The sequence below is a fragment of the Cynocephalus volans genome, chromosome 9, assembly GCF_027409185.1.
Source record: "Cynocephalus volans isolate mCynVol1 chromosome 9, mCynVol1.pri, whole genome shotgun sequence".
In the NCBI taxonomy this organism is placed as follows: domain Eukaryota; kingdom Metazoa; phylum Chordata; class Mammalia; order Dermoptera; family Cynocephalidae; genus Cynocephalus; species Cynocephalus volans.
Genome location: NC_084468.1, coordinates 2,160,765 through 2,178,131, shown reverse-complemented (window position 1 = coordinate 2,178,131; position 17,367 = coordinate 2,160,765). Strand labels below are relative to the sequence as shown.

Sequence of the window (17,367 nt, the reverse complement as noted above, 5' to 3'; positions counted from 1 at the left end):
CAGATCCCTGTACTGGCTACCCACCAAAAAAAAGAAAAAGAAAATAAAAGAAAAATGGTATGGGAGCAAACTGTTTCAATATAGTGGAACGAAAGAGTACTGTACATACATGTTGCTACAGAAGTACACAACAGAGGCTTGGACAACTCACATCGGGCTACAGTGCTAAGTGCCAGGCATTGTGCTAAATGCTACGCAGATGCTCTTCGACTTACAACAGGGCTACATCCCAATAAATCCATTGTAAGTTGAAAATACCATAAGCTGAAAATGCATTTAATACACCTAACCTACTGAGCATCATAGCTTAGCCTAGCCTACCTTAAATGTACTCAGAACATTTACATTAGCTTATAGTTGGGCAACATTGTCTAACACAAAGCTTATTTTATAATGAAGTGTTGAATATCTCAGTAATTTATTAAATTCTGTACTGAAAATAAAAAACAATGGTTCTAGGGTTCCCAAGCACGGTTTCTTCTGAATATCACTTTCGCACCACTGTAAAGTCAAAAATTGGTAAGTTGAACCACCATAAGTTGGGAACCATCTGTACATGTATTTTCTCTTTTAGTCCTTACGATGACTCCCAAGGTACGCACTATTACCCTCATTTTAAAGTTGTGAAAACTAAGGAACAGAACAATGAAGAAGCCTCACTTAACAACACAGACCTAGGATCTGAATCCAGGCAGTCTGAATCTGGGACCTGTTCTCAGCAACACTACAATTAACTGCCTCTCTTCAAATACACTTGCCTGTGAGGATCAGGGAAGGCTTCCTCCCCTCATCACCTACCTGGAAAATGCCCATCATCTTTCAATATAGTTCACGCGTCATCTTCTCTTTAAAACCCGACTCTCTTCTGCAACACTCGCCTGGTTTCAGCAGTTAGCAATATCCTCCTTTCTGTTCTCACAGCATTTATCATAGAGCTTACTCACTACATGTGCTTGTCTCTCCCCTCCCCCCCAATAAATTCACTGCAAACTCCCTGAGACCAGACACTTCGTTCCAATCACCTTCCTTCAACTAACGCTTTCCACAATAGTGCTCTTAGAACTGGCAGTATCTGTTGAAAGAACAAGCAAGAGAAGACTCTCCAGTCTTCTTGCGCTTATAATTCTATCACACCCAAAGGCTTTCAAAATAACGGCAGCAGATAAGAAAAGCTTGAATGCCTGACCACAGGACATCAAGTGATCATGCTACTTGAGCATAACTGGATACCCTGCATGCTGGCTGAGTACCCCAAGATCAAGAAGAAAGGAAAGCACACGAGAATCAGAATCAGAAACCCCATCCTCCTGCAATGTCCTACAGCACCCACTACTGACAAAACTTAGCATATCAGCTGGCAAAAGAGAAATGTTTACAGGGTCCAGCTCAAGAAACCCAAGAAAGCACTGAAGGGTGAGAGTGGAGCCAAGAGGCAATAAACTGGTAACTGGCATGCTGATAATCCCCTGCTCTCATATGTGCTGGTTACTTATATACTGCCTCTCCACGTTCACCCTTTTTGCTTACTCAGTAAAAATGGAGCTGGGCCTTATAAATAGTTCTCCTTTGCTGCCAGTAAGATGTTAGGCCTCATCAGTAGAGGAAGCTGGAGGAGCAATGCAGGAGGAAAGGGTGTCTCTGGTTCTGCAACAACAAGGCTGCCAGGCTCCTGGAGAAAGCACTTCTTTCTCCTCCACTGCTCAGACTGCAGTTTCTTCCATGCTAGATGTCTGCAGGGCATAGCTTCTCCAGCATCTGGCAACATGTGCATTCTCCAGTTCTGAACTTGGGAAGTGGCACTGTAGCCAGGAGTCCCAGAGAACATGGGCCTGCCCCCCAGACTAGGTAACTGCTCCTGCACTCTCCTCAGCCCCATGCCTCTATCCATCAGAAGTCTTGCAGGGCCACCTGTGTAGTGAGCCTGCTACCCAACATTCATCCCACACAGTGCCCTGGAGCTGCCCTGGCCCAAGTCACATAAAGAAGTGTGTGAGTTCCTGCAGAAGTGGACTACGGCTCCAGCAATGGCTCCCTGGCCAAGTCTGCACATCTGCCCATCAACTATGTCTTACTGGAGCCTTAGAGGCTTGTTTCCCATGGCCCTCCCAACAGACAACACACACTCCTGGTCTCACACCCACAGGGGTACCCTGAATGCTGCTGCACACCCATCCACCAGTCTCAGTTCACTGTGCCCGAGACTGCTCCTGCTTTCCTGCTGACTGTGGACCTGCTCTGGCCCAGGCAACCCAGACAACCAGTCGACTGCAACACCACTTTCTCCACAAGGTCTGAACCCCAGTCTTGCTTGAAGAGAGACCCTCTTCCAAGTGTGTCCTTCTTTGGGTGCTATCCCTCAACCCTAGAGAAGCCTTTAGAATTCTCTTTCAGTTTGAAGTTCTCTCCCATCGTAGCTTAATAATTCTTTAATATATTAAACTTCCCTCATTTTCCCTCCAGGTTCATAATTTATGGTACAAACTGAATATCACAGGATGAGTTGACAATAGCTTCTCCAAGCACAGGAACTTACCACATGAGGTTTAGATTAGAATCCATTTATGTTGCTTTCACATTTGGAGTTTTTTTGGACCTTACCTTGAAGTATAACATCATCAAAGCAATGCCTCCGTATGTGGCCAGTACACAGCATTCTACTTGTGAGAGTGTAAAAGTCGAAACATTTTCTAATACCAGTGAAGTGGAACTGGGCATCAGTTTCTGGACTGCCATGATTTCAATCTGGCCAAAGCCACAAATTCTGCAGCCGGTGTCCTTCAATGTAGGCTAAACTTCCCTTGTTTAAATGACTGTGTCTGCACGAGGCACCCTGCTGCGTGCCAGGACTGGGTCTGGTGCGGAGAGCCCCTCATCTTGGGAAACAGGGAGCAGCCAGAAAGGCAGCTGCCCCCCTTGCCCGTCATGCAATACGCATTCACGGGGAACCCAGTGCTAAAAAAAATCAATAATTTTTTTTTAATTAAAAAAAATAAATTACTGTGTAGTTCTGTCACCTGATTGGACCCAGACTGTAAAGTACGTTTGTTCCTCAATGTCACCGTTGTACTGAATGGCTGTTAGGACACAACAGACCAAGGAGTTCATTTTATGACCACTGTGAGGTGATGGGCTCCTGATCATGGGATTTACTTCCTGTGTCACATACCCTCCATCATCCAGAAGCAACTGGCTCTAGAGGATGGCAGAATGGCCTCTTGGGGACCCAGAGCATCAGATGAGAGACTTCTGGTGTCAAAGAAGTGTCCCACAGGATGCAGTATATATTCTGCACAAATGACCAATACATGGTGCTTGTTCTCCTATGGCCAGACATACAGATTTGGAAAAGAAGGGTCTGAGTGAGAGGAGCATCTCTCCCTGCTACACCTAATGACCAACCCAGGAAAATCTTCCTTCTCATTGCTATCCTCTGGGTTCTGCGAGTTTAGAGGTCTTAGCATCCAAAAGTGGAACAGGTGTACCAGGTGATAATAGCTTTAGTATACCAGAAGTTGAGCCTGAGTATCTGGACTATTCATGCCTCTGAATCAACAGGTAAAAAAAAAAAGTTTTAGGGTGTTGACTGGAAGGAATGACATTACAGACTACAGCAACTCAAAGAAGCAGAATCACTAAGAACTAGATGTTTGAGAATAAAACTCTGGAGAGTACCCCACAAAATTAAAAAAAAAAAAAACCCTAACCAGAGATGGTGATGGTCAAAGGTAAAAAGAATGTGAAATAGATAGCAGAATCCCAAAAAGTATGTTTTAAAAAATATGTACTGTATTTCTAAACTTCCTTCCAAAATGTTGACACCTCTTCCAATTCACACTAATTATCACATTAATGCTGACAATTTTTTTCTGGCCATCTGAATCATATGAATTTCTGTGATAAAACAGAATGGAAAAAATTATAATAATAAAACATTACTGGAGAACTATATGTCTCTCCCCAAACAAAATTTAGTAAGCAATGATTGTTTTAATTTTTTCATTCTTATTTTTTTTTTTTTTGGCAACTGGCTGGTGCAGGAATCCAAACCCTTGATCTTGGTGTTATCAACACTGCACTCTAACCAAATGAGCTGACCTCAGTCCAGCAATGGTTGTTTTCAGACCTACACATGCTTCCAAATAAAATATGCCTAAAAAATCAGGAATAAATTAATGGGGGGCAGACTAGAAGAATGCCTTTCATCGCGTCTCCTTCAGTGCTATTCGTCATCAAGGGGAGACTAACACAAAGAGTATAAACATCAGTAATAGTTAAAAGGAGAAACTGCAGAAAGGTACACAGAACCTGGGACTTTGCAGCCAGGATGCCTGGATTTGAAACCCAACTTCACCTCCTAATAAGCTGCATAATCTTGAGAAGTCACTTAACCTTTGCGTAACTCAGCTTTCTCCTTCCGAGAAACAGAAATACCTCAGTAAGATGCTGAAAATAATGTGTTTTTTAAAGCTACACTGAATCCTACTGCTGCTCAGAAAACATATACTTAAAATAGTGCAACAGTGATTGAAAGCTACTCATTGTTTACCCTTGAGCAAAAAAAAAAAAAAAAAAAAAAGAAAGAAAGAAAGAAAGAAAGAAAAGAAAAATTAAATGGAAGACTTTAAAGCAAGCAAATGCAAATTAAAAAATGCATGGATCAGAAAAATATGAGCAACAGAGATTACTTCATTAACAGGAGGTATGATCTTAGTGAAAACATGACTCAATATAAAAACAAACATGTCAAAATACTTAATGCAAAAACCATTAAAATCTCCAGATAAAAATTAACAGAATTTCCCAGTGAAACAGAGCACCTGTCAATCTACACACAAATCAAGTAGACAAAAACATAAATGACAAATTTAAATAAGTCTTAATTATTGGATTTATGTCAAGCTCTAAAAAACCACTGAATACTTCTTTTGTCAAGCTCCATGAAATACTACAAAAACTGATCAAACACTATGCTACCCAAAAAACAAAAACAAAAACCTGCATTCCAAAAAGCACAAGTTATAAAAGCTACATTCACTTATAAACAAAAACAAAAAACAAAAGAAATATAAACTTTATAAAAGTTGATACTACATATTTCAAAATCCAACTCACTTCAATATTCAAAGTTCATAGAGAAGTATTGTAAGAAAGAGGTAATAAATCTATAACTACAAACCCACCAATATTTAATATCAGAGGACAGGAACAGTCATTAAATTCCCAGTACCTACCATAGTTATTAGCATATATCATGTATTAAGTGAAGGTCTGTTGAATGATGAGATGCAGAAAAACAACAAAACTGAGAACACATAGCAAAACCTTGGATGTCTGGCCGATGACGTACTTAAAGTTAAGTTCATAGCTCTAACCTCCAGTATATTTTGAAGGAAGAAAAAAAAAAACAGCTCAAGATTAGAAATCAATTCAGAAAGGCCCTAAAGAAAATGGGAAAGGGTTATTAGTAAATATTAAAACAAAAGTTAATGAATTAGGAAAACAGAAGTGTTAAACAATAAAGTAGTTAAAACATGGCAAAATTCACTGACCTGTACACTTAAAATGGCTACAACAAATTTTATGCTATGTATATTTTACCACAATTTTAAAAATAGCTTTAAAAGAGGCAAATCTAAATAGGGAGGTAGCAGGGTATTGAAAATAAGAAAAATTACAGAAAGGAAAAAAAGAGAGAAAGAAAGAACACAAATACTACCTAAGTAACAAGTCCAGGAATGAATCCCAGTATGTGAAGTCACTTAGAAGTTACTTAGTTAGTTACTTAGAAGAAGAACGAAGTGAATGAAGTTTTCTAAAAAAAACTTTTCATTAAGTGAATGATTATCAAAATTGATTCAAGAAGAAACATTAAACTGAGAGCAATGACCATGAAGAAATTTCCGGCCCTAGAAAGTTTAATGGGTGTTGAACTTTTAAGGAACACAATATTCCTAAGCACTAACAATGTGCTTTTATTTCATGGTGTTGAAGATTAAATGCTCTTCCACCAAAAACGTCTTAGAGTTATGAATGGCATATGATAACAATTAACGTTTACTTAGCCCTACTAAGATTATTACTTCCTTATCTACCTCAGACTACATATATGTATATTCCAAAGCCATAATTTATTTATACTACTGTCCCAGTAAGTATGGATGTTCTGCAGTCAATTTATTTTGTGCAACAGACTACTGCCATCCTCAACAGAAACATTGGGATCTTCAAAAATAACTGCATAACTGTTAAAGTTATAACAAATAACTAAAAAATGTAAATGACTTCAGCAGAGCTTTAATATATAAAATTAAATTCTGCCTCAAACTATGTACTGCACTTTTTGACATTACTGCACTTTTTTTTTTTGGTGGCTAGCCAGTACAGGGATCCAAATGCTTGACCTTGGTGTTACAAGACATTACTGTATTAATCATGAGTCTGCCATATTCAAAAGGACATCAACTCATGAGACTGTCACTGTTCACACAGCAAGAAAACAATAAAGCTGAAATGAAATGAGAGTGGCTGATACATGGTCAGGTAAGCACACTTACTAGCTAAATGACTTCCAGACAAACCCAGGAATTTCAAAAGATTTGCTTCATTCAAATGCATTCCATAGCAAAACTGAGCATAGTATGCTATTCCTATGGTTTGAATGTCACCTCCAAAGCTCACGTTGAAACTTAATGCCCATTGCAACAGTATTAAAAGGGTAGGAAATGTGACTATGATATTTGAGATGTGAGGCCTCTACGAGGTGATTGGATCATGAGGGCTATGCCCTCACTAATGGATTAATCCATTTATTTTGTACAGATCCATTACTCCATTTATTAATGAAGAAGCACGTTCGCACATTCTATTATTAAGAAAGAAGTGTGTTGTTAAGGAAGCACATTAGCACGTTCTTGCCCTCTCACCATGTGATGCTCTGTGCCATCTCGGGACTCTGCAGAGAGTCCCCACCAGGAAGAAGGCCCTCATCAGCTGTGCTCCTGGACCTTGGACTTCCTGGTCTCCAGAATTGTAAGACATAAATTTTGTTTCTTTATAAATTATCCAGTTTCAGATATTCTGTTATAAACAAAAAACGGACTAGGACAGGTACCAATTAGTTATATTAAAAAGAAAAAAATGGGCCGACCCCGTGGCGCACTCGGAAGAGTGCGGCACTGGGAGCGCAGCGACGCTCCCGCCGCGGGTTCGGATCCTATATAGGACTGGCCGGTGCGCTAACTGGCTGAGTACCAGTCACGAAAAGGACAAAAAAAAAAAAAGAAAGAAAGAAAGAAAAAAATGAACATCTGGAATAAATATTACATGGGCCCCCAATATTCTCAGAACTTTTGAAATATTTTAATACTCATGTCAATTACAAACTTCAGGTGATGTAACTTGGAGAACATCAACACTTGTAAAAGAAGTCTAATAAAATCAACCGCATTAAACCCTCAAAATATACTTTGTGAATATGTTATGGAAAATACCCTCTAAACTACAAAGGCTGGTCAGAGAATCAGTGTATCATCATCTCAGTTGGCCTTACCTCTGTTAAGGTATCTCCATGAGTCCCTTGAACCCAAAGAGCAGGCACTGCCAGCTCTGGATGTCAGCTCCACCATCATAGCTGTACACTGGCCTTACGCAAGGCATTAGCCTTATGCAAGGCATTAGCCTTTCTGTGCCTGTTTCCTCAGCATAAAAGTGGCTAATAAGAGCAGCTAGCATTCAGAATACTCTGAGGACTAAGAGAACACACAGAGAAATGTTTAGAACAGTGCCTGATAAGTGTCAGCTAAATGTTAACATTTATTAATAATTAGGTGTGTGGCAGAGCTACTCAGTAATTGCTGCTTGTATCATTACTTACCACCAAAAGAACTACATAAACTAATTTTGGACTCTCTTCCATTATAGTCCTGGACTGCAGCTACTTGTCTCCTGCCTTGCTGTCCAACTCACCTGAAACATAAGCCTCCTGAAGGCAGAGACCACTCCACTTGACATGTCCTTCCAATCTGACCATGCCAAGCAACACACGTGAACATTTATTGAAGGTGGACAGTGCCCACAGGTGAAGAGCACAGAAAACAACACACATGAACATTTATGGGACATGAACAGTGTCCACAGGTAAAGGGCAAAGAAAGCAACATCCGTCCACCTCTATGGATGACAGTGTCCACAGGTGAAGGGCAGGGAGCACAGTACTTTCAAATGTTACAATCCTGATATTTAGCATGTACCCAACGTATTAAAAAACTCAATAAATGTTTGCTCAATGAGTAAACTTTCATTTTCAAAATAGTTTGACTTAAAGTTCAAGCTCCTGACATCCCTTCCTCAGTCTAGACCTGATGGAGCTCTACTATTCTCGTTCTCAAATCTTTCGAGGTTACCATACTTGAGTTCCCAAGCACAACATGCCTTTGCACACACTGCCACTGCTGCATGAGGTCCTCATTACCTGACCAGATTCTACACTTTCTTGTGGCATCGACCCCAATGAATCCCACTTGGGGAGACATCCCCTGGAAACTTGTTACTTGTGCGCGTGCTATGCATTCTGTTCTTGCCTGCTCAGCCACTCACACCCCTTGCTGGACAGTCAGCACTGTCACCAACCATCACCAACCCTGGGCTTGCGTGGAGGAACAAGGCAAGCATTTGGGTGGGAGGGAGGGAAGAGGGAAGAAGGAAGTTAGAGAAGTGTGGACCAACCAAGGAGGGGGGATGTAAGGCCTCCTTTCCCACAGGTGGGTCATAAACCCAAAAGGTGGGAAGCTTCTATTCTCCATGGGTTTTTCTTGATTTCATTCAGCTTGTCAATGCTTCCAATAGGGCAAAAGGCCTCCCATCTGTCCAAATAACTCTTTGGTAACCATAATTAATTGATGACAATGTTACTTTTAAAGAAACACTAAAAAGATAACTGCCTTGGGTTGAATGTCCTCCCAAAACTTAATCCTCACTGTAACTGTTGAGGCTGGGAAATCCTATTATGGTAATTGAAAGGCGGGGCCTTGAAGAGGCGATTAGATTCTGAGGACCAAGCTTAGTGTATGGACTGATAATGGTGGCCAGGGCATGGTTCTGAGGGCTTTAACAGAAAAGCATGAGAGGTTAGTCTCTCTGCTCTGCCATCTTCTGCCATGTGAGAACCCTGGGTCACTGTCGCCACCACCAAGGCCTTCACGAACTGTGTTCTCTAGACTTTGGACTTCCCAGCCTCTGAAACTATAAGCAATGAATTTTGTTTTCTTATAAATCACCCAGTACCAGGTATTTTGTTATAAGCCACTGAAACAGACTAATACAGTAACATTGTTTAAAGTCTATTTTTAAATTAACGTAAAATTGTTAATTCATGTAATAAAAAATACTATGTGTGTAATATTTATTTAAAACCCCCCATTCTAAATTTACTTAAAGCAGTTTAAATATAAACGTTAATACTACAAAACAGGCCGCAGAACTGGAGAGCACATTTACCAGTTTCCAAATGTTAAAGAACCTCAAGGCTCCATTCTTGGCCTCTTTTCACTGCACATTCTATTTCCACCATCTATGTCCGATACTGTCAATACGCATGACTCCCAGAAGTTGGGTTCAGGACTCAAATGTCCATGGTACAATGGCCTAATCCACATCTCCCCTTGGATGTCCCAATGGCACTTCGTACTCAACATGTCCGAACCCAAACTTATGAATGGCAGCATCTGTGGCAGTGGTGAACTAGAGCAAAGTGCAGCCAGGTGTCGTCCATTGCAAAGAAAACGGAAGAGGAACAGGTGCAGCTCCTCGATGTGTGAGACAGCCCTCCCTCTCAATCACCATCTGTGAGTCCCCTGCGACCCAATCTCCACATCCCACAGTAGAAATCAAGAGGGCGCAGCACATGCCCCCATCAAATGCCCACACCACACCAGACACTATGCCTCTACCTGGTCTTCCTGCTCCATTCTTCGCCCCTCACACGCAAGAACAGCTGTAGTAGGTCTTTCAGAACCCATGTCACAGCACAGCACTCCTCTGGTCAAAACCCTCTCACATTCCCATCTTAACATAACAAAAACCAAAGCTGTTAGAGTGACCAACATAAGGCCCCCCATATCTTTCCCTTCGATCTCTCTCTCTGTCTTCATTCTGCTCCTGCCATACGGGTCTCCTGGTTTCCTGAACACCCAAGGGTGATCCCAGCAAGGCCTCTGCACTGCTCTTTTCCCTCTGCCTGGACTTCTTCCCCCATATTAAAAAAAAAAAAAAAAAGCATGGCGCACCCCTCATCTCCCGCAGGCCTTATTCAAATATCACCACATTAGTGAGGCCTTCCCTGACCACTGCCTCCCTACCTCTTACCACCATGTGACAGGGTCTGTTTGTCAGTCTCCTCCACTGAAAGGTCAGCTCCATACAAGCAGGGCATCTAGAACAGAGCCTGACAGGCAGGCATTCAACAAACACTCATGAACAAATGGATGAGCGAGACATGAGGGAGCAACACGGACAGATCTCACACATGGAGCTGTGTAAAGTGAGAGGGAAGGACAAGTGACCCACACCATGGTAATAAACACACATACGTGCGTGGATTTTTTAAAAACAGATTCAAGCATATCCAGATGCACAAACCTGTTAGAGGACAGCATATTCAGAAGGAGGGGTAAGAGAAATGAGTGTAAGAGTAAAAGTGGGGGGGAAAAAAGGGAAGAAGAAAAAAGGGACTTGTGCTTATCTGACTCCGAGAGTACGCTGTGCATCCAAGAGCATGTGGTCCAAAACAAAACCAACAAAATGTACAACCGGTCCCCCAAACCTTGACTTTCTTTAGTGTTCCCATGGGAAATAATTTCAGAAGTCAAAAGCCTAAGAACTAACTTTGGCCCTCTCACACTCGATCCCACCCTCCTATGTGCCTCTAAAATGTGTCTGCTTCTCCAGCTCCACTGACACCATCACCTCTCACCTGAATTACTGCAGAGCCTTCTACGTGTCTCCCAGTATCCACCGTCATCCTGCAAACCATTACTCTCATTGCAACCAGAAGTCTTTAAAAAAGTGTCCTTCTCTGCTCAAAGCCCTTCAATTATTTCCAACTGCTCTTAATCTAAAGACCAAAACCCTCACCCCAGCCCTCCAGGTTCCACATAAGACTTACCCTCTCCTCCAGACCTCTTCCTCCAATTCCAGCCACAGCCACCACCACATCCCCTCCCACACCAGGCTGTGGCACAGGGCTCCCTCCTACCCAGAACTGACAACTCCAACCCACACACAGCCCGAGCACAGTCTGAAACCTTTAATCTCACCTCAGTCTCTCAGTTAACAAATCAGAGGAGGACATAAGACTTACTCTAGGTCACACAATGTATTACCAGCAAGGATGGAAAAACAACCAAGTCCCCAGCGCAGCCAGTGTTGTGAAGCCACAACCTGAGAAAATCTGCCATTAGGTGCCATACATACAGGACTTGATCTTACGGGAAAACAGTCTTAGAAAGAAAGCCTGAAATGTTACTTGGGGCTTTAACTTATAGTCGAAACTCAGTCTTTATAACCTATCTCAATTTGTCAAAATTTAGAAAGTGGTAAGCAAAAAGTTCTGGTCCAGATTTTCACTCTACACGTATTCCTCAAAATCCCTCTCCACCAAGATACCGTTAAATAACATGAGGTTTTCAACCTCAGAAGCCAATCACTTCCAAATTCCTATTACAAATACGAATTTTCTACACAGAAGTTCACTGTCCCAACAGGTAGCAGTCTCCAAGCTGCCTGCAAGGTGGCACCATATCTGCCTTGTACCCTAGCAGAATCTGCCCTCTCCTCCATACCTCAGAATGGATAATTAACCCATGGGGGACCCAGGCACAAGCCCAGGGCAGCCCCAAACCACAGTGCTTGTTAGGGACCCACGATGAGGCCTAGCATAAAAACACAGTTTGGTTCACTTCTGAGAAACATGTACTAAAATACAGAATGACATCAGCCAGTAACCAACCTTCAGAGCCTGCAGGAAGAAGAGCTGGGGCCGTGGCAAGCAGAATTATCAAAAAGCAGGACCTACAGGGTAAGGTGAGCCACGCAGAAAAGAGAGGCTCAAAGAAGTCACCCCACAGGGAGAGAAAGCAACAGGACAGACAGCTGTTTTCCCAGCTGCCCACTCCTGGCATTAAGTTGAGTGGGCTTCTGTTTCCTGCAATCAAAAGAACACTGAATGCAACAGAGAGGAAGGGGGAGGGGAGAAGCAGCACGGAGAAGAGAGGGGCCCTGATGTACTCAGCACTTAAGAGTGCTCCACTTCCTGTCCAGGAGACATGAGCAAAAGGCAGCCGGCTGGCCGGAGACAGACCTTCATGCACTCAGCTAGCACAAAGGCTCCAACCCCAGCCCTGCCCTGCCCTGCCCTGCCCTGCGCTGCCCCTGAGGAAGCAGCTCACCGGGCCTGCACCCAAGGGGTAATTGGTCCACCTACAGACACTTTCTTCCAAATTGCACCCACCCTTGCATCTAGACATGGCAAGGCTACTTCCTGTGTTACTACGATGGGGAAAAAAAGAGTCTCTCTTGATCATTCTAGTCAAGAGAGTGGGCTGGCAGGCCCTTTACTGCTGTGTCATATACCAAGAGACTGTGCCGTGACCCCTTGATGGAGTTTGGATGTGTTGTCCCCTCCAAAACTCATGTGGAAATTTGACCTCCAATGTGGCAGTGTTGGAAACTAATTTGAGTCATGGGGGCGGATCCCTCATGAATGGATTAATGCTCTCCCTAGCGGAGGGGAGATTAATGAGTGACTTCTCGCTCTATTAGTTCCTGCGAGAGCTCCTTGCTTAAAAAGACCCTGTCACCTCCTCTCTCTCTCTCTCTCTCTCTTGCTTCCTCTCTCGCCATGTGATCTGCTTGTACCCACCGGCTGCTGCCACTTTCCGCCATGAGTAGAAGCAGCCTGAGGCCCGTGCCAGATGCAGCTGTCCCAGAATCGTAAGACAAATAAACCTCTTTTCTTTATAAACTACCCAGTCTCGGGTATTTCTGTTATAGCAACACAAAACGGACTAAAACACCCCTGCAAGGAGGAATAACAGTGCATGGAACCTCAGGGAATGTTAAAGATACATGGAGAAAAAACCAAGCAGATTTGTTTATTTTTACATCTTCTGAGCCACGTCATAAAAACTCACTACAGAGATTTACACAGTTGCCTCTTAAGCTCAGAATGACTCTCTGAACTTAAAGAGTTGTAAGAAATCCGAACTACCAAATCCACGATGGCTCAAAGAGTGTACTACAGTTGACCCCTGAATAACATGGAGGTTAGGGGTGCCAACCCCTCTCCCAAGTCAAAAACCCCAGAACGACTTTTAACTCCCCCAAAAGTTGACTACTTAACTACTACTTAAGTAAGTACATCACTTTGGGAGGAGGGGCAGGGGCTCCTCCTTACCTTATCCTAAGTAGAAACATGGATAAGTATGTAACTTCTAATAGCCTACTGTGAGGTGGGCTACTTAACTACTTAACTTCCCGGTTAGGTATGCCATGCATTCATGACATACCTAACCAAAAAACTTCCAATATATTTATTGAAAAAAAAATCCACACAAGTGGACTCACACAGTCCAAATGTGTGCTATTCAAGGGTATGCTGTACTTTCTTATAAATAGAAGACATCTGAACACACTGAATTCAGCCCTGCAGGGGAGGAGAAATAAGAGTAATGCGACTTGTCTAAGGAAATACAGTTTCAAACTGTCCCCTCAGGCTGAGCAAATGGCATCCTGAGGCCCCAAACGTTCACTGTTGCCAAACTGCCTGGAATCACTGATTCTGAAGAACTGCTGGGCTGGGTCAGTCACTATTTCAGAATATATCCAAAGCTGAAGATCAGAAGTCATACTTTAAGTTTCTGTAACTTAAACATTAGGTGTGTATTAGTCTGTTCCTGTTGTTTATAACAAAATATCTGAAACTGGGTGATTTATAAAGAAAATGAAATTTATTGCTTACGGTTTCTGAGTCTGCAGTGACCCAGGGGTCTCACTGCAAGATGGTGGAAGCAGAGACAGCAGAGAGAGAGAAAGACACTCCTCCCCTTTCTTTTAAAGCCCTCAGAACCACGCCCCTGACCACCATTTTTAATCCATTCACTACCGCATGGTCCTACAATCCAATCACCTCGACAAGGCTCCACCTTTCAGTAACCATAATAGGATTTCCCACCCTCTTAACAGTCACAGTGGGGACAAGTTTCTAATACATAAAACTTGGGGGACACAATTCAAGCTTCAATGAGTTTTGGGGGGACAACTCAATCCACTACGTGTGAAAAGCTCCAGATGTATTCGACTTATCCAGCATCTGATCCTAAGAGTGTGGCTCAAATTTCAAGAGCACCTGAATGAGATGAAATCAAATTACGCTCACCCTGACAACACGCCATCCTTAAATTTTGGATATGAATATATGAATCTCAGAACCAACCAGAAATTTGTAACTTTGTAACCAAATTCCAGATAATCCTGGGGTCCAATCGATTGTGAAAGCACATTTTATTTTGTACAATTAGCTAAAATAAAAACTGGGATTTATAGGGCCTTGGCAACCTGCTGTTCTCTCTCTCTCTTGAACACTCTCACCCAGATGTCTGCAGAGTTTGCTCCCTCAATGCCCTTGGATCTCTGCTCAGTGCTATCTTCTCAGGAAGGCCTTCCCTGACTCCCTAGACACTGCAGGCATCGTGCATACACACCCACTTCCTACCCCTCCTACTTCATTTCTCACTACCCCACACACCACCTTACCTACTTTATGTATCTTCCCACAAGGGGGGCAAGGACATCTTTGTCTGTTTTGCTCACTGATGTACCCTCAGTGCCAAGTACAATTCCAGACACATAACGGATGCTTTAAATACATAATGAATGAACCATCAATTTAATGAAGCCAATGTCAGGTATGCTCTGACCGAATTTTTCTAACAACTCTTGGGAGTATTTCAGGATTTTTTTTTTTTTTTTTGCAGCTAGCTGGTAAGGGGATCCAAACCCTTGACCTTGGTGGTGTAACACCATGTATTTCAGGATTTTAAATACCAGAATTCTCACTATTAAAACTGACAAATAGAAATAAATTCACATACCTATAGCCAACTGATTTTTGACAAAGGAGCCAAGAACACACATGGGGGAAAGGACAGTCTCTTCAATAAATGGTGCTGGGAAAATTGGAGAACTAAATATAGGAGAATGAAACTAGACCTTATATCTCACCATAAACCAAAATCAACTCAAAATGGATTAAAGACTTAAATGTAAGACACGAAACAATAAAACTTCCAGAGGAAAAAGGGGAAAACACTTCAGGACATAGGTCTGGGCAAAGATTTTACAGAACTTCAGAAGCACAGGGAACAAAAGCAAAAATTAACAAAAGGGAATATATTAAACTAAAAAGTTTCAGCACAGCAAAGAAAACAATCAACAGAGCAAAACAATAACCTGCAGAATGGGAGAAAATATTTGCAAATTGTGCATCCAACAAGCGATTAATTTCCTGTATATACAACGAATTCAAACAACTCAATAGTTTAAAAAAACCCCAAATAATCCTACTAACAATGAGCAAAGGAACTGAATAGACATTTTTCGAAAGAAGTCATACAAATAAATGGCCAAAAGGTATATGAAAAAGTGCTCAACATTACTAATCATCAGATAAATTCTGCAAATCAAAACCACAATGATATATCGCCTCACTCCAGTTAGAACGGCTATTACCAGAAAAGACAGAAAATAACAAATGCTGGGGAGGATGCAGATGCAGAGAAAGAGGAACGAACTCTCAATACACTGTAGGTGGAACTGTAAATAGTATTATAGTCACTATGGAAAACAGTATGGAGGTTTCTCAAACAACTACAGACAGAACTACCATACGATCCAGCAATCCCACTGCTGGGTATATACCCAAAGGAATGGAAATCCTCATGTTGAAGGGATACCTGCACCCCCATGTTTATTGAGACTCTATTCACAATAGCCAAAGGTTGGAACCAACCTAAATGTCCTTCAGTGGATGACTGGATAAAGAAACCGTAGTATATATACACAATAGAATACTACTCAGCCACAAAAAAGAATGAAATTCTGCCATTTGCAGCAACATGGATAAGTCTGGAGAAAATTAAGTGAAATAAACCAGGCACAGAGATAAGTATATGCAGAAGCTAAAACAAGTTGAACTCATAGAAGTAGAGAGTAGAATAGTAGGTACTAGGGATTGGTGGGGGTGGGGGGGAGAGGAAGGGACGATGGAGAGATGGTGACCAGTAGACACAAAATAGAGCGAGGAAGAATGGGATCTAGTGTTCTGTAGTAACACAGGAAGACTACAGTTAGCAACAAAATACAGTCTATCTCTGAATAGCTAGCTACTGGAGATGATGTTGAATGTTCCTAACACAAAGGAAATGACAATGTTTGAAGTGATAGATATACTAAGCACCCTGATATGATTATTGCACACAGTATGAATGTACTCAAATATCATATTGTGCTCCATAAATATATACAATTATCATGGGCCAATCAAGAAACATAAATTAAAAAGAGGAAAAAAAAGAGAAATATAGAGTAAAACAGTGGTTACCAAAGGCAGGGAAATGGGGGTGGGGAGGCAGGGAAAGGTTGGTAGACTGGTACAAAGTTACAAAGTTATAGTTAGATAGGAAGAGTAAGTTCTGGTGCCCTAGAGCACAATAGCTAATAATATTGTATTGTATATTTCAAGATAGCCAGAAGAGAGGATCTTGAATGTTATAACCACAAAGATAAATGCTTAAGTGATAGACATGCTAACTCTTCTGATTAGATCATTATACAACATATACATGTATTGAAACAACAAACTCTACTCCAGAAACATGTACAATTAAAAATTTTAAAAACAGAAAAAGACTGACAAAGAGCACCAAGCTCGTATCTGCACAATTATGCTTAAACATAACTGAATCAGCTACCTGTGGACCGTTTTTGTATTACTGCTAAAGAAAATCCAATTTTTAGAAAGTTATATTCCATTGTTAGCAACAGAATTTCCATTACAATTTCTCAACACCACACATGAGTTTCTGATCAGTTGGCTATTTACAAGAATCAGGATGAGTAAACCCAGATGAGGGTTTCAATAAATAACCAGGATAATATTGAAACAAATTTAGTTTCCAGAATAATCTAAAGACTTATTAATCCTACCCAATCATGAGTTTCCATGCCACAGGAAAGCAAAGAACGGTTTTCCTTCTATAATCCAGAACCAGAATTAACTAAATCTGGAATCAACTTTGCTGTACACAAGAAAAC

At 41.6% G+C, this 17,367-nt stretch overlaps 1 protein-coding gene and 1 pseudogene across 1 annotated transcript in view; both read right to left on the bottom strand.

Annotated features, from left to right (window-relative positions):
* The window catches only part of FAM193A (family with sequence similarity 193 member A), a 165,093-nt gene that overhangs the window by 127,820 nt on the left and 19,906 nt on the right, over positions 1-17,367 (bottom strand). The gene's annotated exons all lie outside the window — the stretch shown is intronic.
* Positions 2,560-2,924, bottom strand: LOC134385932 (ATP synthase membrane subunit K, mitochondrial-like; annotated as a pseudogene).